Genomic DNA, 23,289 nt, shown 5'->3' with positions numbered 1-23,289 from the left:
CGAGGCTGGCAACCAACGCTGCAGCTCTTGGACCAGCTTTCCTGGTCCGGAACTGGCCCCAGGAAAGCAGCGGCTTTCGCAGTCTATTCCGTAAAGTCTAGGCAGGTGCCTGGCAAGTTATGGGGAGTAGGTGAAGGGGTGTAGACAGTAGTGTGGCGAGGACGCTTTCCTCCCCAGGGGGTCAGGAATGCTTTCCAGCCCCTCACAGGTCCAAGAGGACTGGAATGGTTGAATCCACACTCGGGCTTTTTTGCCTCTTCTGGCACTGCAGAAGCAACTGAGGAAATGCACCTCCTGTGGTGAGGATGTGGGAGGTTGTAAAGCCCAGGTCACGGCTCCTTGGGGTCAGGGTGGGAATTATGGTGCAGAGAGGTTGTTTCTGGCAATCACACAATCAGATGGGGCTAGGTAATGCCTCCAGTGGCACAATTAAGGGGAACCCAGAACATACAAATGGAGGATGGGGGTCTCTGTGGACCAGTTATGGGTGTCCAACAGAAAAGGATCTGGAGGTCACAGTGGAGCCCATCTATGTACTTACTCATATTGTTAGCAGTAGAGCTGGGCTCCCCACTCCTGCTTCTGCTCTTTCCCCACACCACACTAAATAAAGGTTGACTTGATTCCATGGTTGGACATAAATAAGACATAGAAATTTTGAGATAGTTTAAAATAATCCTCAAATCTCCTCACCTTTGGCCAGACCCTGATGAGAACACTGTGTGTGGTTTGGCTTCCATCATTTAAAGGAGTTTAGAGAAGTTTCAGCAGAGAATTGTGGAAAACTTGGGGTCTATAAATTAGGAATTGGGAGGAAAGGGCAGGGGCAACGGTTGGGTGGTCTGAAAAGAGAGAGGCCCAGGAGGGAGCCAGGGTGGGGGCAACTCTCTCTGTTTTCACCACCCGTAGGGCTGGGAGCATGAGGGACGGCTGACATCGAGGGTAACCCCAAACGAGATTGATCCATTTAGACCCGCCCTGAGTCCCTAAAATAAATGAGTTTATGGCAGCAGTTTCTTTGAAGATCTATAAAACTAAGATGATTTATCACGTGCTGATGATTTAGCCACACATGCCTGAGGCCTGGGCCCGGGCCAGTTGGCCTCCGGAAGGCTCATACCAGTTAAGAGTCCTTCTGAACTCTAAAAACCAGATTCCTTTAATCTTTGCCTCCGTGGATCCATAGTAATTCTAAGACCAGAGTTTAGGAGCAACTTCCCCTTAGCTTCACTTATCCGCCTGAAACCAGGAGGAGATTGGATATCTCAAGGCACATCTGGGGGCTGGAATTCCATTAGTTAAACTCCCTGAAGTCGTTTCTTCCCGGGGGTAGGGCTGGCTTCTGGGGGCTTTGCTATTTGATGAGAGATTTCCTTCTCCCAATGAGAGGTTTGGTGGCTGCCACGCACCCTCCCAGGGGGGTATGGACTGCACATGTCGTGACTTGTGTGACATGGGAGGAACACAGGACACCCAACCTGAGGACCCGTCAGTTTTCTAGGTTCCTCGTTGTTGGGACAGGCTAACCAATAGGCTTTATGACATTCCTGCAAAATGCCACATACCATACGGTTTAGGGAAAGGAGACGAAGCCAGGGGACTCAGATCCAAGCCCCACGCCATCCCCTTCCTAACTAGGTAACACAGGGAAGCATTCCTGAGCCTCGGGAGTCCTTATGTGAAAAAAAACTGGGTAATACGAACAATTCCCTCCTCCCGGAGGCAGGGTGGAGGAGGCCTTCGTAAGGATTATGTGGAACGAGGCAGAGGAAATGGCTTTGTAAACCACACTGGGCTTTCTGGGATTGGCATCATTGTGAGGTCAGTTCTCGCCTCAACAAACAAGACTGTGAATTCAAACGTCATTTAGGATCGAATATTCCACCAATTACGCCTCATTCTATGAGACATAGTTAATAGTTAAGAAAAACTACAGTTAATAATAATATCTAAAAATAGCAATAGTAGCAAACAGCAACAGATCTGTCTGAATTTACTGGGAACTATGGAAATACCTTACCCATATGCAGTCCTCATTACAGCTCTGTCAACTGGATGCTGTTACCGTCCCCATTAATGATGAGGAAAACAAGGCTGAGTGAGGCTGGTCCTTTGGGCTTGGACACATAGCCAGAAAGGGTGGAGTGGAGAGGAACCAGGAGCGTGAGCCTCCAGGTCAGAACCCCAACCCCTGTGCGCCTGGCCCTCTCTGTCGCACGGCACTGGTCAGCTCAGCGTCAGCGCGTGGAGATTCCTCACATGTGCTTGTTCCGAGCGGTCAGGGCTTTCTCCAGGCCCTGGTGACACACACATCCCAGCCGTGACCAGGGGCCACTGCCATGGCTGCAGCACAGATCCGCCTAAGTACTAACAGGCTCAGACCCTTTCATTCCTCCTGATCTCATCTCGAGCCTAGTGACTCTCAGGCTCAGGCTGAGTTTTTGGTACTCCCTTCTGCAGGAGTCAGTACAGTTGTGTTTGATCTAGAGACAGTCTCAATCGCCTCTGGGTTACAGCATTCTTAAGAACTAGAGGACCTGCTCGCCCGTCATTGGTAGAGGGAGCAGTTCGGCATCCAGAACTCCAAAGCTCTAAATTAAAAACAGGTTCATTCAACAATTATGGGGCAGGGGTGGGGGAGTTAGCAGGGAGCTTTTTGGCTAACTTATCCTGGCAGCCTCAAAGAGATCTGTTTCTTCTGAAAATGAAACTTTTGGGGCCAAACTGAGGTTGTCTTATAGAAGGAGTGGTCGATTGGTAATTGCTGCCCAAATTTTGGGAACTTAAACACACCCAGGGCCCCAGTGTAGGGAAATAATGGATATCCAGTCAGTGGGGACGGAAGGCTGGGGAGGAACAGTGGGAAGAAAGGGACAGATGAATGTCACAGCTCGGCCTGGGTGGCTCTGGTGACCTGTCACCTGTCACCTGGGAGGGAGGCCCCTGAATGAGGGAGAGGTGCTTTGTCCTGGCCTGTGTCCATAACGTCCTGAGGCCTCTGACCCCCCCAGTCATGGGGCAGCAGCTTGGGCTTAACTTCTCAATTTCCAGAGGAAAGTGCTACATCCCAGCAACCTGCAATCCATGCTTGGGGAGACACTCTGAAGAGAACCCCCTGGGCCAAAGAATTCCTTCATCAACCTGGTGGATTAAGATATGCTCCTGCCACCCCAGGGTGTATTTCTCTGACACTGGGGACAGCATATATTATGATCTCCAGGGTGTCTGTCCCCTGAGAGGCCCACCTTGCCCTGCTTGTGTGTGTGTGTGTGTTGGGGAGGCAGTTTTGGGGGATGGTTTGGGGGGTGGGGAGGGAGAACTATGGGAATGGGTGGGGTGGGGGTCAAAGGTCACTTAGACCCTTTCCTCCTGTAACTATGCTCAAAGCCCTTCCTAGCTTTCCTCGCGTCTCCTGGTGATGAATTCGTGACCTGTGCTGCCACAGAACAAGTGGCAGAGGGATTTATTTTGAAATAATTATAGATGCACAGGAAAAACAGTGCTGAGAGGTCCTGTGTTTACCCAGTTCCTCCCAAGGATTTCATCTTACATAATTATAGTGTAATACCAAAAGCAGGAAATGGACATTGCCATGATGTGTGAGTGTAGTTCCAGGCCATTCGATCGTGTGTACAGATTCAGGGAGCCACCACCCCACTGCTTCAAGACAGAACTATCCCATCTCCACAAAGGTCTCCTTCCGACTCCTATCCCTGATATGTTCTCTAGCGCTGTAATTTTGTCATTTTGAGAACATTATATAAATGGAGTCATGCAATATATGTGTGACCTTTTGAGACTGGCTTTTTTCATTAAGCATAATGCCCTTGAGATCGACCCAAGCTGTTCCATGTATCAATAGTTTGTTCCTTTTTATTGCTGAGTACTATTCCATGGCATGGATGTATCGTGATTTGTCCAACCATTCACCTACTGAAGGACCTTCGGGTTGTTTCCTGTTTGCGGCTATTACAAATAAAGCTGCTATGAACGATCATGTATAGGTTTTTGTGTGGAGATAAACTCTCATTTCTCTGGGGTAAATGCCCAGGAGTGCATTTGCTAGGTCACGTGGTAGTTGCACGTTGACTTTTAAAAGAAACTGCCAAACTCTTTTCCAGAGTGGCCATAACATTTTACATTTGCACCAGCAAGGTATGAGAAATTCAGTTTCTCTACATCCTGGCCAGCATTTGGTATTGTTACTGCTTTTTATTTTAGCTATCCTTTTTTTTTTTTTTTTAAGAATTCCACCCCTACAGAGAGGCACTGCCCCTGCTGAAAATAAACCGGAGGACCCCATTTTTATGCAACAATAGAATGTAAACACCAGCAGGAACCTCCTCCAGATGAAGAAATGGGCCCAGGAGGGGAGGTGGCCTGTGCAAGGTCTCAGGGAACTGGAAGTAGAGTATTTTAGCTATTCGAATTGGTGTGTAGTGAGATCTCATCATGGTCTTAATTTGCCTTTCCCTAATGGCTGGTGATGTTAAACGTCTTTTCATATGCTCACTTGCCATGTGTATATGCTCTTCACTGAAATATCTGTTCATATATTTTGTCCATTTTTCTTTTCCTTTTTCTCTTTCCCTCTCTCTTTCTTTCTTCCTTCTTTTTATTATTTTTGGCTGCATTGGGTCTTTGTTGCTACACTAAGGCTTTCTCTAGTTGCAGCGAGCTGGGGCTATTCTTCGTTGCGGGGCGCAGGTTTCTCCTTGCGATGGCTTCTTTTGTTGCGGAGCATGGGCTCTAGGCGTGCGTGCTTCAGTAGTTGTGGCATGCGGGCTCAGTTACTGTGGCTCACGGGCTTAGTTGCTCCATGGCATGTGGGTTCTTCCCAGACGAGGGATCGAACCCATGTCCCCTGCACTGGCAGGCAGATTCTTAACCACTGCGCCACCAGGGATGTCCCTCCATTTTCTTATTGGATTTTTAAATTGTTGTTTTGAGAGTTCTTTATATATGTGAGATACACGTCCTTTGTTGGGCATGTGGTTTGCAAATATTTTCTCCCAGTCTATAGCTTATGTTTTCATCCTCTTAACAGAATCTTTCACAGAGAAAAAGGTTTTGATTGTGATAAAGTCCAATTTATCAATTTTTAATTTTCTGGATACTGCTTTTAGTGTCATGTCTAAAAACTCTTCACCAAATCCTAACTCCTAAAGGAGAAATCCTCTGTTTTCTTCTAAAAGTTTTATAATTTTACATTGAAATCTATGATCCATTTTGAGTTAATTTTTGTAGAGATGTGAGGTTTAGGTCAAGGTTCCTTGTTTTGCCTGTGGTTATGCAACTGTTTCTGCACCATTTGTTGACAAGACTCTCCTTTCTCTATTGAATTGCCTTTGTATCTTTGTTGAAGATCAGTTGGCCATACTTGGGTGGGTCCATTCTGGGTTTTCTATCATGTTTCATTGATGTATGTGTATATCTCTCTGCCAGTACCACAATGTCTTGATTACTGTAGCTAAACAGCAAGTCTTGATATCAGGTAAAACTTGATTTTCATTCTGCAATAGAATGATTACCAAACCTTATAACCCATTCAGTTTCTCTTCTACTTTGCCTTTTAGGAAGATTTAAGGACAGATTTAAAGCTTGCTTTTAGTAGGTGGATGAGATCTTACATATTTACGTGTTTCCAGCTTTTCTTCTGGCCTTAGCTGAATGGTTGTCTTTTCCCTTGAATTTGATTTTTCAGTCTATGTTCTTAAGCTTTTTCTATTCGTAATGACAGCCCTGCAAGGGAGGTATCAGCATCTCCATTTCATACTTGAAATCGAGGCACATCCAAGACCACATATCCAGTCAATGGCAAAGCAGGAATTCCCACCAGGGTCATCTCACTCCCAGCCCCTTTCTTCCCACGGCCCCAGAATGCCTCTCAGTTCTGGATTCTTTCGTCCGTGAACCTTGGGGCCTGAGCTCAGTGATCTCTGAGGTCCTTTCAGGTTCTCAGATTCCCATCTCATGCTGAGTTGCTGATGGAGATGAGACCAGGAGCAAGGCCAGCTGGGTCTGAGCTTTGCCGGGAGACCTGCTCTGAAACCTGGCAAAAGAGGAGGGTGCGGCTGGCTGGGTTGTCTGCGATCAATCCCAGCTCTCTTGGTTTCGTGGACCTTGATTCCCTGGGATGGATTAAATTTGATCGGGGTGAAGGATGAACCCAAGGCCAGGAGTCTCAGACTACACTGTGGACTGGATGGATGGGATGATCCTATCCAGTGAGCAGTCCTCTCCCAGAACTGTCTTCCCAGCCTCGTTGCCTTGTTGGGTGGAGATGCTATGGAGGATGTGGCTTGGGGAGAAGGCACCAGCCGGCGCAGTAACCCCAGGACTTGTGACCCGTGGGACTCTCAGTCTGGTCAGCATTGGCACTGACCCCCACAGGGCTGACTGCTGCCTCTATAAATATGGGCAAACTAACCCTTTCTTTGTCATTTAGTGTGCACCAAGTCCTGTAGGAACCTGAGAGTCCTGATGACAAGTTTTATTTTGTTTACCCAAACATCAACCATACCTATTTATGTTCTGAAGGGTGCTCCATCCAACACCCTTGAGAGATGCTGGCCTAGAGCACAAAAGGCCTCAGTTAAAATGCAGAGTGTGGATGCCGGAGCCTGGGCCTCACTCACTCGTGAGCCTTTTCTGCATGTTTACAGTGGGAGGCTCTTCCCCAGGCTTCGCTGTTTGCACTCAGCTCTCGAAGAGACACCCATGTTTCCAAGAAACAATGGCCTGTAGGGCCCTGCTTCTCAATGTGACCCACTGCCTCGATTTGCCCAGGACCGAGGGGGTTCCTGGGACACAGGACTTTCAGTTTTAAAACTGAAGACGTCTGGGCAGATTGGGATAAGTTGGTCACCCCACTGCCATTTTACAAGAATGGACTTCCACCCACTGACTGCGGGGCAGGGGAGGTGGCCATGGAGAGCCAGGGACAGTGCCCAGCGATGGAAATAAGCCTCAAGGACTCATGGCAGGAAGGAGCTGGAGGCTTCCAGGGAGAAACCAAGCGGCAGGGCCCACTTCTGCCTCTTGTTAGTACGTGGAAGTCCTCCCGCCTGGCCCCGCCTTCATTGCCCGTTGTGATGTGTGCAGCTTTTTTATCGTCTTACTGTATAGAATCCACACGAGTAATGATAAAGCTGAGCTATAGGAGCGTGGTGCCCCTCACCTGTAGAATTCCTGAAGCTCAGCATTGTGTATCCCCCAGAGTGAAGCTAGCAGAGCCCCCTCCTCCTGGCCGCCCTCCTCATTGTTTCTGGTAGAAAGCAGCCTCGCCTCTCCCACAAGTCCCTCTAACTAGGTTGAAACAGAAAGCCACCACGTGTCCTGGGCTACCCGCCTCTAAAAGCCGGGCCAGGCTCCGAAGATGGGTGTTGCTGAGGGGCCCGTGTGGCCCTCCGACCCTTGTTGTCCCAGATCACAAAGGTTTCCTCGCTGGCTGTGGTTATCACTCACGAGGGGACCTCAGGCTTTAGGGAGGCTGGTGGGCCCGGGGTTTCCTGGAACCAGCAGAGACCTTCCCATGAGGGGGACCCCCGGGTTGTTACGCTCTCAGGAGCCCCAGGCCTGCTCTCGCCCCGGCTCTCACACTCTTCCTTCTTCCCCCCGTCTTTCTCTCTTCTCACCCCAGCTCTTGCTTCTCCCTGACTTGGAACTTTCATGGAGAGTCCAGCAAGAGCCCTGGACAGGTCACTGGGTCCACCCCCCGGCCCCCAGCTGGGCGACCTCTCTCTGGAGCAAGTAGACAAGGGGCTCACCGGGACCAGAGTCCCTGACTTGATCATCAGGGGGCCTGACAGAGACCCTTACGAGGTCATCCAGCCTAATGCCAGTGGGAACGTTCCTGTGGACCCCCGCCTGTGCCCCAGGCTGTAACGCCCACATCCCACCCACGAAGTCTGGCCGAGCCCAAGCGAGGTAGAACCGGCCTTGTCTAGCAGACTGTCTCCAGCCCTGGACCTTGTCACTGACTTGGAAAGTGAGCCTCAGGGCCCTGTGGCTGCCGCTTCATTTCCAAACTGCCCTTGCTGTCAGGAGGCTGCCCTCCTGGGCTCGCTGCCGCTCCAGCCTCCTCCCTCTGTGTCCTGGGAAAGCGCAGGCCCACTGAGTCCACATGTGAATTTAATACATAAACACGTACAGTTAACAAGGAGTGGGGACAGGCCTTAGTCGAGCCTGTATTGGTTTACCTTAAAGTCACAAATATTTAGAATTCCCACCCTCAGCACCAACACATTTTTAGCAGCAATTATAATTTTCTGAGCTATCATCACAAAGACGGACACGTTTCATTAGGCCACATCTGTGTGATAAAGCATAAGGGGACGTGGATATTTAGTTGTGAATGCAAAAACTTTGTTGGGGGGCACCCACGTGTGCCAAATTTAGTGAAATAACAAGGGCAGGTCCTTCCAGAAACACTCGCTGTGCCGCGAGGTGCATGTTGTCCACGTTGTGTAGTGGAGGAAAGTGGCAGGCAGCGTGTGGAAACTGCCACATCACACAGTGACAGAGCTGCAGTTCGGGCACTCTGCCTTAAGCCCCTGTCCTCTGTGGCTGCTCTCCATTTCCCACCACAAACCCCAACCAGCCGAGCCAGGACTCTGCTACTTCCGTCCCCATACTGACAGACACAGCAGGGCTGCTTATTCCTATTTATTGTTTTATTTTCCTGAACCACATCTGACACTGGTGGCCCGGAAAGTCCTTCTTCCTCAGTCTTCCTCTCTTGTGGCACGTTGTCTCACCCACAGCACACAAGTGTTGAGACCAGGGACCCGGCATGGGGTGGGGACAGTGACCAAGTGGCTTAGAAACCTTTCCTGAACAAATAAATGGAAACCCAGTCTGCTGAACAACGTTTTATCATTTAACTCGTCTGTTCAGAAACTTGTAATGAGGAAACGACTCGTATAGCTAGTTATTGGCAAGGCAATATATAAATCATGGGACATCCATCTATGAGATATTTATAAGACATGTTTTAAAGTTTTATTGCGAGAACTTTCAACTTGAGGGAAGGGTTCGTTCTATAATGTTAAGTAGAGGCAGCAGGATGGACAACTGGATGAAGAGATGATCCAGATTTTTAAATGTCATGAGACTTAAAGAGGGTATACCTAAACAGAGATAGTGCCCTGAGTGGGATCCTGTAAATTGTTTCTTCTTCTTTGTGACGTTCTATGTTTTCCATATTTCTACAATACACATGTCCTGCATTTATAATTAGAAAACACTACCAATTAAAAGCCCTGAAGTCTGCGGTGACACCCACCTTTGCCTGGTGCCACGAGATCTGTCGTTGTGGTCTATGAAGCGAGACGTAAGGTGGGAGGAGGCTGATCTCCAGGTCCCTGAGGATGCACCAGAGATGTGGCCAGGAGGGCAGCCAGGGGACGGGATTGTCTGTAAGGACCATTCCTGTGCCCATCACTGTTGTCACTGCGTTTTTACATCTATTATTTCACTGGAGTCTTATGGCTCCTCAGTGAGGGAGGTGAATGAAGTCAGAGAACAATGCTTTAACTCTTAAAGAGAGGCACAACTAGGGAACATTTTCTTTTCTGGGAAGATTGAGAATGTTTCTGTCCAGGAAGGCCTCTCTGCTCTTCTGGTGCCCCACTCCCGAGGACTGGCTCCGAGCTTGGGAATCCAGCCCTAAGGGTTGGCCAAACATCTTAGGGGAGTGAGTGTCCCTGATCAGCTCCGTGCCACGTAGGAAGAATGGGCCTCAGGGGGAGGTGGTGAGGGCAGAGTCTGGGACAGGATCTGCTAAGGGCTGCCTGGGGTCTGGTCCTGAGCCTGGAGTTTTATACTTGGGAGGATGTGGTGACATCCCTGGGTTGGCTCTCAAGCAGTCATTTTGGTGAGCGTTGAGTCAGTTGGTGACCCACTGTTTGCAAGGCAGGACTCTGCTGATGTCATAAACAGCAGGGGTTTCAGAACTCTGAGGCTGGGAATGGCGTCAGCACAGCTGCCTGAGATGCATTCATTTGTTCATTTATTCATGCAACACGTAATTATTGATCACCTACCATCAACCATTGGAGGTACAATGATGAACAAAACAGAGTGGGCCATGCCCTCACGAGAGATGTAAACAGTGGGCAGATGCACAAATAGATGCAAAGTTATAAGATGTGTCAAATAAGAGGGGAAAGAACTGGGTTTTGTGAGGGAGGAGAAGGTAGAAACAGAACTGAGTTCTGCTCAGTACATCTGGGACCGCAGACTCTGAACTCTAACATGCTACCTTCATGCTTCTGCTATTTAGCCTCTGCATGGGGACTACAACCATGAATCAGGCAAGGTCCCTGTCTTCCAAAGGCTCCGGTTAGTTGGGATAAGATGGGTCATAAAGAACCATAGTGAATTGTGGTTTTCATCCATATGACAGGTTTACAAAACATGGGACCCTCCTACTACAAATACCTAGAGTTGCTGCATAAAATAGAACACCATCAAATATTTAAATGTGGAGCTGAACTTGCAAGAAAGAAAGTGAAATCTTCAGGGGCAAGAAAGGATGAATGAGTTGGACGCCCAAACAGTGACTGTGCCCGCGGGGGTTGAGGGGAGGCTGTGTGTAAAGAAACCCTCAAGAAACTCCTGTTGCAGATCGGGTATTAGTAATCATACAGGCACCGAAGGTGACATGGGGAGCTGGCGCGAAGACGCATGCAGGAAACTGGGTCCCTTGCTGAGAAAGGAACCTGTAAAACCTTGCCCACCACCCTGTCACAGGTAAGAGGTATATCTCTAACAGGGCCTCTGGGTAAAATAATTCCGCTGAGAAATCAAAACACCAAGTCCATGCCACATGGACTTGGAAGCAGAATGTATACTATCCACATGGTATGGGAATCTCTAAGCATATAAATTAGGATAAGAAATTCATTCCAGGCTGGTGACAACTCTTTGCCATCTAGTAGACACAAGAGCAAAACCACTCTGGAGGGATACTTCTACAGTCCAAACCAACTGGTATCCCCAAGAGAAGACAATGTCTGTGGAACAGGAGCTTACGATAAACAGTTATACAGGAAATGACCCACCGTAAGCCACAGGCAGTACATATATTCAGTGAGGAAGATTAGCACCTCAAGATTTTAAGATAATGGAACATTTTGAAAGAGACTATAAAAATACATTGAAATGTTTAAAGAAGTGTAAGAAAAAATAGAAAACACCAGGAAAGAACAAACGCTGTGCAAAAGGAACAGGCAGATTTGAGAAACAAATGGGAATTCTATACATACAGAAAGTAAAAATTCAGCGAATGGTTAAATAGCAGATTAGATACAATGATTGGTTAATTAACAGATTAGATAATTTCCCAATTTGAAGTCCTTAACTTAATGACATCTGCACAAAATGATAATTAGTAAGTGGAAGATAGGGTTGAAGAAGTCACCTGAATGCAGCACAGAGGAATAAAGAAATAGAAACTGTGACACTTCACAGAGGAGAAACCTGGCAAGCACTGCCTTGGCCAAGTGACCAAGGTTAGCATTATCAGTGATAAGTCATCTTGAAAATATGTACCCTTTAACTAATGTGGTGAGAAGGGTGGTTTACCTCTGTGGCCTTCCTCCCCCCAAAAACATAACCCCCGTCTAACCATGAGAAAATCATGGACGAACCCAAACTGGGGAGCATTCTACAAAATACCTGACCAGTACTCCTCCAAACAAGGAATGTCTGAATGTCTGAGAACTGTCACAGCCAAGAGGAGCCTAAGGAGACCTGATAACCAAATGTGGTATGGTGTCCTGGATGGGATCCTGGGACAGAAAAAGAGAAAAGCTAATGAGATCTGAATAAAGTATAGTTTCATGAGTAAAAAAACACAACAAAAACAAAAGAAGTGGAAACTATAAAAGGCAGGTTAAGAGACATGAAAACAGTAAAAATAAAGTCCAATATAAGTCTAAAATGAGTCCCCAAGAAGAGAAAAGAATGAATAGGTAATAGTCAATACTGAAAAAATGACAGAGAATTTCCAGAATTAATAAGACATATGGTACCTCAAAATAAAAAAGCACAGTAAGTTTTGACAGGAATTTACAAAAAAGTACACCTATACATATCATACTGGAACTGCAGAACAGTAAAGACAGAAGAACTTTAAGAGCTACTAGAGCAACATTATAGATTACGCATAAGACTCAATAATTAGACCAATAACAGTCTTCTCAAAATACATAGATATACTAGAAAATAATGGAATACTTTTCAATATGCTGAAAGAAAATTACCACCAAATTCAAATGTTATAACTAAATGATAATTCAAGAGGACAAATAGAGATTTTCAAACAAAGGCAGAGAATTTACTAATTGTGAGTCCTACTAAAATAAACTATGAAAGGATGAGATTCATAAAGAAAGAAATCAAGCACAGAAAAAGATGATACAGAATGGTAGTAATTATTGATTGTGAATAGACAAAAATAATGATTTATGGAGGGCAGAAAAGATGGAAGTAGAATAAGACATACCAATAATATGAAGAATTGGCAGGGAAATTTGCAGTTAAAATCTTAAGTCCTTTGCTTGCTTGGGAGGAGAGTGGAATAATTAATTAACTTTAGTCTTTCTTAAGTCAAACATTAAGTTAAAATGTATGGGTAATCATTCAGTGTAAAGACATTGAATGCATACCTTCCAAAGCAGAAGAGTGTAAAAAGTAGAAACCTAATCAACCAAAAGAGGGCTGGAAAAGAGGAGAATAAAAGGCAAACAAAAACAAACAAACAGAAAACATTATGGTAAATAGGAGCACAATAAAATGAAGTGGACATAAATCTAGGTTTGTCAGAAAATGGAGTACTCTCACCATTTCAAAGCTAGAGACAGACTGCCTAAAAGAGAGGGAGAGAGAGAGAATCTAGTTTCATGCTCTTTAAAAGAAAATGTTGAAAATCAAAGGACAAAAGAAGATATATCAGGAGAATACCCACTAAAGAAGGAAGATTTATCTACTTTAATAACAGAAAATAGTGTTTCAGGCAAACAGAATGACGGGTTGTGGGATGTCTGCAGTGTCTAAAACTGACCAGGATATGTGGAACCTAGAAAAATGGTACAGATGAACCAGTTTGCAGGGCAGAAATAGAGACACAAATGTAGAGAACAAACGTATGGACACCAAGGGGGGAAAGTGGCGGGGCGGGGGTGTGGTGGGATGAACTGGGAGATTGGGATTGACCTATATACACTAATATGTATAAAATAGATAACTAATAAGAACCTGCTGTATCAAAAATAGATAAAATAAAATTCAAAAAAAAAATTAAATTAAACTGACTAGGGACTCATATCTAGACTATACAAAGATCTCCTGCTAACCAACAAGAAAAAGACAAGAAACACAATAGAAGACTGTGTGACGGATCTGGGCAGGTGGCCTGGAGTGCCAGCTGGCTCCATCTCCTCTCTCCTCTTCATTCCTCTCGTCACTGTCTTCCATTGTAAACCTCTGTCCTCTTCATGGCTGAGTCATGGTCAGCAACCAGCTTACCTGCTGCTCTTCATTTAGCTCCAACCTGAAAAACTACTGGGGCAGGACTCTCATTGGTTCAGCTGGGTCACATGCCCTGAGGCAAGGTGGGGGCTACTCATAGTTGAATAGGTACACTTTTCTAAAAAAAGGGGGAGCCCTGTTCTCAGGAGGGGGGCTGAACAGACAAGACCGTTGAGACTTCCTGTGGAAAGTTGGAGAACAGACCCCAGGAGACGTCAAAAATGGGAAGGTGTGGTTCTGCCGAGGGAAAAGAAGCGGCCCGAGTGAGGGCATTGAAGCGGGGGAAGATGGGGAGAGTTGATATGAGCCAGGGTTTGTATTAGTGTACTACTGCTGCTGTAACAAATCACCATAAGCCTAGTGGCTTAAAACAACATGGACTTACTCTCCTACAGTTCTGGAAGACAGAAGACCTAAAATCAAGGTGTTGGTAGGGCTGTGCTCCTTCTGAAGGTTTGAGTGAAGAATCCGTTTCCTTGCCTTTCCTAGTTTCTAGAGGCCACCAGCATTCCTCGACTTTTGGCCCCTTCCTGCATCCTCAAAGTCGGGAGTTCAGCATCTTGAAATCTCTCCTTTTCATCTTTTATTCGGACTCTGACCCTCCTGCCTCCTTCTTACAAGGACCCCTGTGATTACACTGGACCCTTCCAGATAATCCAGGATAACCTCCCTATGCTAAGAATCTTAGTTCAGTCATATCAGCCAAGTTCTTTTTGCCATGTAAGGCAATGTATTCACAGGTTCTAATAGCAGTACACAGGCATTGGGCAGGCCATTTTTTTCTCTACTGTAGGGTTTAATCAAACCAGAGCCAATAGAAGATACAAACACACACACATGTATGTGTGTGTGTGTGTGTGTATACATATATATATATGCATTAAGAGATTAATTTCAAGGAATTGGCTTATACAGTTGTGGGGCTGAATAAGCAAATCCAAAATTCACAGGGCAGGCAGTCAGGAAAGAATGATCACAGGCATTGGGCCAAAGCTCCTATTCAGGGGAATCAATTTCTCTCTCTCTCTCTCTCTCTCTCTCTCTCTCTCTCTCTCTCTCTCCACCCTGCTTTTAAGGCCTTCTGATTAACTGAATCAGGCCCACCCAGATTATCAGAATATCTAAAATAATCTTCCTTAAATTTATATATTTTAATTACAGCTGCAAACTCCCTTCATAGCCAACACCTAGATTAGTGTTTGAATAACTGGGGACTGTAGCGTGGCCAAATTGACACGTCAAAAGCACTGTCCCAGGTCAAAGGGCAGTGACATTCAGGACAAGTATGGGACAGAATGTCCTGCAGGAAGGAGAGGTGAGCGCCCCTGGGCAATAGCCCTGAGAAAGGAGGGGCGTGGGGACCAGAGGTGCTTTGCTGACGTCCCTGATGGGAGGAAGCTGTGCGTAGGGGCGAGCTTCCACAAGGAGGCTTGCAGTGGGGCACTCCATCCTGTCCTTCCCACAGTTTGAAAATTCCAGGATCGGGCTGTGCTTCTCTCCCCTACACAGAGCAGATGCCCAGCATAGCACCAGCGTCTCAGTGACCCTTCCTACGCTGCCCACCACTATTTGTTCTGTGACCTGCTGCTGAGGTCACAGCCCCCTGGGCTGCAGACATGAATCGCCCGCAGTGTTGGAAAGGTGGGTGAGCTCACGTCTGCTCCTCCCAGGGCTGCGGCTGGTAGGCGTCGAGTATTTGCTCAGCTAATCTTTCCCCATCTGAAGACGGTTATTGATGATTTCATTCAGGAGTTTTGAAACCTGCCAGGAGAGAGTCCAGCCAAACAGACCAGGTGTGGAAGATGAAATCACATTCCCTTGCACTCGCTGTCAAGAGCTCCAGGCGAGGCAGTTCAAAGGAGTTGGGAGGTGGATGGAAGTTCCCAGTCAGAGCTAATTGTGGGGTGCTCTCGGCCCACACGACAGCGCGGACAGAGCCTCACTGTGCGAGCAGACCCCGTACCCAGATGGGCAGATGGCCAAGGGGAGGGCAGAGACATCAAGGGTGTGTCTCAGTTTTACCGCCATTCCTTTGTAAAGGGTTTACACAGACGTTGTGCCTTGTCTCCAGGAAAGAAGCGCCCAGAAGTAAGGATTGGGTTAGAGTTCAGGGGGACCTACCTGAGTCTGAGGCAGTGGTTCCCAAAGTGTGGTCCCTGTACCAGCAGCCTCAGCGTCACGTGCGAGCTGGTTAGAAATGTGAATTCTTGTGCCCTATCCCCCAGATCTACTGAATCCAAAGCCGGAGGTGGGGCACGCTGCTTTAACAAACCCTCTAGGCGACTCTGATGCACCCTGAAGGTCGAGAACCTCGGCTCTAAGGCAAGGCACATGTCAGAGCACTGATTCACAGGCAGAGGGCACTGAGGTGGCTGTGATAGTCTCGTCCCCAAGGTATTCGTTAAAGTGATTAATGGGAAGTCATCGTATTAAACTGAAATGGTTCCCAGGGAACGTGAGTCTCTCGTGTGGAGAGGAACTGAAGGGAGAAAATTTGGGAAGCATTCTAGACTGGCCAGTGAAGGCCTCCCAGAGCTCCCTGCGGAGAAAGGAAGGTGGGTGGGGTGGAGCGGAGCCTTCTTGGCCTTGAGGAGCCCCGCGGCCACACGCTGGGATTCAGAGACTCTCCGGGGAGCTCAGGGCACACAGGCGTGCTGTGCTCGGCAGAGTTCCATTTTGCGCTCTTTTTTCCCACAGGTAGCTTGGAAATGGCGAATGTTCTCGGAGGCCGAGCTCAGGGGCATCGTAACTAATGCTATTTATAGCTTATTGCTTACCGTAGGTAAACAGGGAATTTGAGGAATTGGTTTGCTTTCCCCTTGCTCCCACTCCTGCCTTCATTTCCTGTGTTTAGACTGGCCATTTCACGGCACAGAGAGGACCTTGGCAGCCTAAACGACCCCCACCCCCAGCCCCGCAACAGCGGAGACCCCTGTGGCCCGCTCCCCTGCTCGCTCCCTGGGGCCCTGGGCAGCGGGCGTGGGAGGGAGCAACGGAGGGTGTGGGCACCAGGAAAGGATGTTCAGTTGCTTTCGTCTAAACGTGGCTTTGTGATGGGAAAGAGGCTAGCATGCCTCACTTGGCCCCCTGCCTTGACCTTTCCGTGTAACAGTTTCCTTTCCTCTCTCAGGCCAAACCTGGGACCTGAGGAAACTTTTCCAAGAAAGGCTTTGGGCATTTTCTGCAGTGCTGACTAAAATCCTTTCCTGTCAGCCGAGGGCTGGATCCCACCCAGTTCCTTCTCCCTTCCCCTCTCCAGGCCCCGCAACCGTTTCTCCCTCTTCCCTGCTCCTTGCTGATCTGAAGAGTGGAGCGGGAAGGAAGGCAGACGTGGCGGAGGCAGGGGGAACACCTTGGGAGGCACAGAGGAAAGTCCAGGAGGTGAGGCCATGGACGGAGCAGCCCTCAGCCCAGAAAAGCCCAGAAATAAGTTGAAGTGATGGCGAGGGTAGAGCTGGAATAGGGGCTCCTTGGGACAAAGACGTCCCAGGCCACTGTGCTGGCCGGGGGTGACTACAGAAGACCAAGTAGATGCCCTGACCCCCCTCATCCCGATGCAGCCTTCAGTGACAAAGCTGCCCACCCCTGGAGAAGGGGACCAGATGGGCAGACTTCTACCCAGTTCAAGACTAGACCAAGGACTGGACTTGGACCAACTCATATTAGAAATCAGATAGCCTCTGTCAGGCGCCAGATCCTTTATCCTTCAAGTCAGGATTCACATGTCCCAGAAAACCTCATCAAAAGCCCCTTTGTCCTCCTGATGCTTCTGCAAATTTAGCAAGTGAAGTTCTGTTAGGAGATATCCTTGGGGCTCCTTGCAGGCAACCTGGCCATCTTACAGACGGTGACTTGCAGCTGTGTGAAGTCTAACAAGGCACGAGGCTCTGACCTCTGGGAGAAGGAGCAAAAGGTAACAGAGATAATAGAACAAGACATCTTCCCACAGCTGCGGTCTTGCTCAAAGAGTGCCAACATAAAGCCCTAGGGGGATTTATTTCAAGACCCCAAATAGTAGCTACTGAGTCACCATTTTAATGTAGTGATTAGTCCTTGGATTCCGTTTGGTCCTGAGGGGATCTTCTCCGTTCTTCTTGGGGTGTGGGGTTACAGAGCTGTCAGAAGTGAGGGCATCTTTCCCTAGAGGCACCTGCCGGCTAGCCTGAAACCAGGGATGGCTCCCTGGATGTCCACTAGGGCCTTCCCCTGCCCCACAGCCCACCTCTGCCTCCCACCCTTCACCCTGCTCTGCATTGTCTTTTGAGCTCCTTGCTTCCCTTTCCTTGGTCTTCAGATGCCCACTCACCATCCCCCACTTCTCCTTAGTCATCAGGTCATGACCTTCTCCCCTGCTGATGTCCCTGCTGACTGCCACCCCCTGACTAGAGGCTTCTTCGACCTTGTCCCAAGATCTTTCACTGGCCTCCCTGCCTCTCCTCTGTTACAGCTTAACCTTTCTAAAAATGTTTGACATGCATTATCCCTGCTCAGAAGTCGTCGGTGATGGCCAGAGAGAGAGAAACTTCGGTGGCTCCTCTCAGGTACCAATCCTCTTACTTGACTTGGTTTTCTCCTCTCTTAGCCAGAACTTCCTCAGACGAACCAGATCATTTCCTGACCCCTAATCACGCTTGTGTTTTTCTACTCTTCATTTTGCCTCCTGGGCCTGGGATGGCCCCTTTTTTCCATTCCACTTTCTGATGTTCTCCTCGTCCTCAAAGACCTAAGTCCAACCTCCCTTTCTCCAGGGACCTCTCCCTCACCCTCGTGTGTCCTGAGCCCCTTTGGCATCTGCCATATTGCCTTGAGAGTAGTTGCCACTACTGTGTACACATACCTCATCTTATTAACAAACTGCCCCAGAGGAGCCTAGCCCTGCTTGGTCTCCCCTGGAATATGCTTGGCCCATAATGATATTCAATAAATATTTGCTTATCACATTACTTCAAATGTTCCTTCTGGGCAAACTTAGCAATAATGTACCCCCTGCCACACATGCACACACAGCCCCCAATAAGAACTGTCAGAGCTGGCAGGCCACGGGAACTGTAAACTGTGCTTGCACCTTTGCCAGAGGGAGGTTCCATTTCAGTCTTCATAGGGAGACACAGCCTCCAGTGAAGGATGTCTTGCCTTGTGCGTGTTTTGAAGTCAATGAGAGTCTTCGGGAGCGGATGCCTGAATCACTGCTCTGGAATCACGAGTGTGATAGCGTCGGAGAGAGGGGTCCACGGGTCCCTGTGGGGGTATGTGACAGCAGCGGAGTAGCCAAAATAAGGGACCAGGAAGGCTTCCTGGGGAAGCGATGTTCAAACAGCGCTTGACAGGGGAGTCCGTTAGGCCAGCAGGGAGGCAAGGGAAAGGGGCAGGAGCATGTCCTGGGCATGGGGCAGCACGCACAAGGAGTTGGAACCTGGGTGAAGAGGGCTGAGTTCAAGTGCAGTGTGACGGGGCTGCACAGCCCTGCAAGGCGAGGAGGCCTCTTTCAGGTACACATGTTGCAGGCTCAGGTTTAGAGCACGTGTGGAAAAGCCAATCAGTCTGGAGTTCTGTCTTTCACAAGGTCTACAAAAAGGGTGGGTAGACATTCTCTGGCCTGTGGAGCAATGCCTGCAGACTGACCCTGCTACCTGGGAGAATGTGCCGCCAGCCGAGAAGGCACAGCACCCTACAGGCCAGCTTCGGAGGGAAGGAAGGAAGACGTCTCAGCCTGTGGAGAGAAGGAAGGCCCCTCCGCTCCGCACGGGCTTCCTGTAGCTGCTTGGCTCCCACAGAGGAGAGGTCTGTGTTGGGGGAACATCCACATGGAACGTGAGCAGTCAGCCCCCCCCCCCAGGTGTGGATAGAAGGCAGAAGAGCCCGGGAATGAGAGGGGGCACCCAGGGCAGGGGAGTGGAGCCCCGAGGCAATCAAATCAAGGGTGGGAGAGAGTGAGGCAGGAAATGGGTGACCAGCGCAGGAGGCCTCGGCTGTCTTGGTGTTTGTCCACAGAAGACAATGATGAGTCATAGCGGACTTAAGAAACTAGCTGGGTGAATTTAGAGGGACTTGAACAACTGAAGAAGAAGGCAACCTGCTTCCTCAGTCAGCTGGAGAGCAGGTGGGCGCAGACTCTCTCCGAAGCTGGAGGAGGAAGGGTGGGGGGCCCGGGAGAGGTGACCCAGGTTTCCAGTAGGGTCAGTTGGGGACATCTGGGCCAGAGGGACAGGATTCTTTCACTGAACTGAGGGAAGAGGACCAAGGGAGTTGCAGGTGTGCCTCTAGCGACTGCCAGAAATCCTTGGCTTTTAGCCACATCACTCCATTCTGTGCCTCCAGCGTCCTGTGTCTCTGTACCCAAATTTGCTCTTCTTATAAGGACACCCGTCTTTGGATTAAGGCCCAGCCTGATCCAGTATGACCTCACCGTAACTTGATGATATCTGCGAAGGCCCTATTTCCAAAGAATTCGCAGGTACCAGGGGTGAGGCCTTTGACATATCTTTTTGGAGGACCCAATTCAGCCCGTAATACCCAACAAAGAGGCTGGGGACAGCACAGGTGATAGGGAATGTCCTTAGCAGCGGCAGAGGGGGTAGGGTGGAGAGAGAGGTGAGATCAGTGGTGACGATCATAATGAAGATGCTGGGGGACCACCTGGGGGGTTGGAGGGGAGAGGGGCTTGTGGGGGGGGTGACGTGGAGGCCCACAGGGCATGGTGGCAACAGATATTCTGGTTGCCTTGCCAGAGTCACCTGCAGGAGGTGCAGCCCTTTGGGTCAACATCCTTGGTATTTTGACTGTCACCGGTCGGTGGGGAGCTGGGACCACCAGGTTCCACGCCCCTCCAGGGATCCCCAGGATGGCAGGTGATGGGCTCTGGATTTGTGCTCAGCACTTAGGGAGAACACGTCATCCTCTTGAGGCATCTGATGGGATAGAGAGGTTTGAACGTTGGACAAAGCCTTTTCCTCCTGCCACCCTCCCACCTGCCGCCAGAAAAGCAGAGGGAGGGCATGCCCACGAAGTGTGGCGATTGTCCTGTGTAGGGACCATCTTATCCTGGCTGCCGGGGGCCTCTCCTCTTGGGACGGAGTTTTCAGGGAGCTGCCGTGGCTTTTGGAGTGATGGGGGCGGTCTTGGAAGGCAGCAGGCACCTGTGAGAACAGCCGTGGTTATGAATGTTGGGTCCCCGGCAGGCAGAGGAATGCCGGGGTGATCAGGCTGGGGTATGGGAATGCTTCCGTGCAGGAGAGCGTCGCTGCCAGAGACAGCCTATCGCGGGGGAGTCCCCGCCTCTGTGAGCGCAGGCGGTGGCGGCGGCGGCGGCGGCGGCGGCGGCGGCGGCGGGACACACCTTCTGCGTCCGTGCGGCTCCGGAATGCCACAGCCTCAGGAGGCGCTCTGACACCAGAGCAGCCAGCGAGAGGGCCAGTGGGACGACGAGCAGACCCAGCGTCGTGGCGTCCACGCACGTCCACGCACGCCCGTGCCTTGGCCTCTCTTGGTGGGCGACGGGCGCACCCCTCGTCTCAGGCGTCTGCTGACTTTGACTCTGTTACAGGTTCTCGAAGCGGGGTTCTCAGACCTCCACAGTGGCTTTGAAGGGGCTGGGCGTGCTGTGGTTTATCAGGAACTCGGCAGCCTCTGAGGGGGAGGCACAGGCTGCCCGGCAGCGCTTCCCTGGTCGAGGGCTCCTTTCGTGTCCCAGCGGGGCACCCACTGTTCCCGATGGACCCTCAGACTCCCCGCCGGGCAGCCTTGGGGGGACACCCAGACACAGCCTCCCTCCCTGCTCAGTATGTCTCCAGTTTTCTCCTAAAAAACCTGGCAGGGCCAAGAGGTGAACATAAGTCCGGTGGTTCATTTCTCCAAATGGAGATGTTTGGGGAAGCTGGCTCTGGGTGTCACCCCGATGACAGTGAAAGAATTTACAAGGGTTTGCTAAGTGATTGATTTACCTCGTTGGGAGATAAATGGGCACAGTAGAAGGGGAAGAAAAAGAAAAAAAACCTATTTCTTCAAGGAATTCATGATCCACGTTGATAATTTTACATCCACTTACTTGTGGCTTACAGGTGTCTATGTAACCGGTGGTGTCATTCCCTGAAATTCATTCTTTCCCGTTGATTTGTTCATCGTCAGATATTTGCTGAGTGGACTGCCTCTTCCTCATAAAGTAGCAGCAGTGCTTCTGTGGTCATTTTCCTCCTCCGCCCCGCTGGCTGGCAACAGCTATGCTCTGGGTGCCAGGATTGCCACAGGGCACCAAACACTTAAGGTGGTTGTAACTGTAATCTGGACTCAGGGCCATGAAATAACAATGGAGAATGTGTAACAGCAGGGACATTCTTTGCCATCATATAGATAGGTGAGTAGAAGCTAAGCAAGGGAGGGGGTGAGAATGAAGAGCCCCTCCCTCCATAGAGAGAATGGGCCCCACCACCAAAGGCTCTGAGGCAACACATCATCTCACATGGGCCATGAGTTTTCCAAACAGCTACAAATTTCAACTGCCTGTTACCCCAGACCGAATGTAGGTAGCTTAGTACCCGAGGAGAGGCCATGGTGGTGGGAAGCTCTGCGAGGCTGGAGGTGGATGGGAGCTGGAACAGGGAGGGCCCTGTAGGCTGCGATGTTCTGCTTGCTTTTGATCTGAGCTGGTGGGAATCCATTGGAGGGTTTTTTCAGTGTCATGACAGGCTCTGGTCTCCATCTTCAGAAGATCACGCTGACACACTATATGATCGTATTTCTGTAAAATACAAAACTGGCAAGCTAACCTGTGCTGCTAGAGGCCAGGAGAGTTGCTACCCCGGGTGGGGGGTGGTGACCGAGAGGGCACTAGAGGACGTCTGGGAAGCCGGAAATGTTCTGTTTCTCTGTCTGAGTGCTGGTCCCTCACGTGTCCTCAACATGTGACATTTTTATCAAGCTGTACCCTTGTGACTTGTGCCTTTTTTTGGTGAATGTTATACTTAAATAAAGTTTCTTAAAAGATCACTCTGGCTGCTGGTTAAAGAATAGGTTGGGAGGAGGAAGGAGTGGGCTTGGGGAAAGGGTAGGAACTTGTGGTAGCGGCCAGGTGGTGTCTCGATGGGAGGTGGCAGTGGAGGTGGAGATGCGGCGTGGGCTGGAGCCTTGGTTTGGAGGTCGAAGCACCAGGGCGAGGACTGGGACCCAGAGGAGGCAGCGCCGGGTCACGATAGTCGATGATAGTCGTTTGGGGCATGCATTTCAGATCCTGATCATTGGGAGTAAAGTTGAACTGCGTGGGAAGCAGGGGGTTGAGGTGGGAGGTCCGCAGCCTGGCTGCGGACTGGAGGCTCCAGCACACCGCTGAGGATGACCTCGGGCGTGGACGAGTAGGACCCCCAGGGTGAGTGTGTGCAGAGAGATGGGTAAGGGGGCTGAGGACAGACCCTCGGGTGGGCGGCAGGCAAGAGCTCCTGCGAGAACGTCTGAGGAGAGACGCTGAGAGAGGCTGCAAGAGCTTGGGGGCGGCAACGACAGCGCAGATGGTGAGGGGCAGCAGGCGTGCCAGGTGCTGCAGGACTTGGGTAAAGCCGTCGCTGGAGAGCCCACTGGATGTGGCAGTTAGGTAACCGGCAGCCTCGGTGAAAACAATGTCAGTGATGCCTTCTTTGCCCGAACTCTCATGCGCTTGGGCTGCTGGGTGGAGCAGAACGAGGGCGTGACGTGGCTTCGGTCGGTCGCTACAATTTACCAGCTGTGTGACATGAGGACTTTGTAAGCTTCCCCGCACCTCAGTTT

General features: G+C 49.6%; 1 protein-coding gene across 1 annotated transcript in view; it reads left to right on the top strand.

The window, feature by feature from the left end:
• Positions 1-23,289, top strand: part of SLCO2A1 (solute carrier organic anion transporter family member 2A1) — a gene marked incomplete at its 5' end in the record, with an annotated part of 75,864 nt that overhangs the window by 725 nt on the left and 51,850 nt on the right. The window lies entirely within an intron of this gene.

This window comes from Hyperoodon ampullatus, assembly GCF_949752795.1.
Source record: "Hyperoodon ampullatus genome assembly, chromosome: 5".
Classification (NCBI taxonomy): Eukaryota; Metazoa; Chordata; class Mammalia; order Artiodactyla; family Ziphiidae; genus Hyperoodon; species Hyperoodon ampullatus.
Note: the sequence above shows the minus strand (reverse complement) of the source record. Positions and strands in the feature narration are given on the sequence as shown.